Source organism: Triplophysa dalaica, chromosome 21, assembly GCF_015846415.1.
Source record: "Triplophysa dalaica isolate WHDGS20190420 chromosome 21, ASM1584641v1, whole genome shotgun sequence".
In the NCBI taxonomy this organism is placed as follows: Eukaryota; Metazoa; Chordata; class Actinopteri; order Cypriniformes; family Nemacheilidae; genus Triplophysa; species Triplophysa dalaica.
In genome coordinates this window covers 4223777-4224102 of record NC_079562.1, presented here as the reverse complement: position 1 = coordinate 4224102, position 326 = coordinate 4223777, and positions in this window count along the sequence as shown.

The following is a 326-nucleotide window of genomic DNA, read 5'->3' as shown; positions in this document are numbered from 1 at the left end:
TTCAGTATTTCATAATAAAAGACTTGACGCTGTTAATAAAACGTCTTTATATTCGTGTTTGGGTAGTTGATAAGAAACAAACTGTTAATAATGTATTATTTTATTTTATTAACATTTATACTTGTAATAAATAGCATAGGATATAATTATTTTTATTGTTAGTTTATTTCTACATTTTTCTACTTTATTTGTCAAATAGCGCGAAATACATGGTGTAGGAATGATGCATTAAAGTTTACCAACGAAAAATTAGGATGGATTTGTTTAATCACCTATAAAACAAAATAAAACTGTATCTTTTACTTTATGTAATTATTATTATCGTT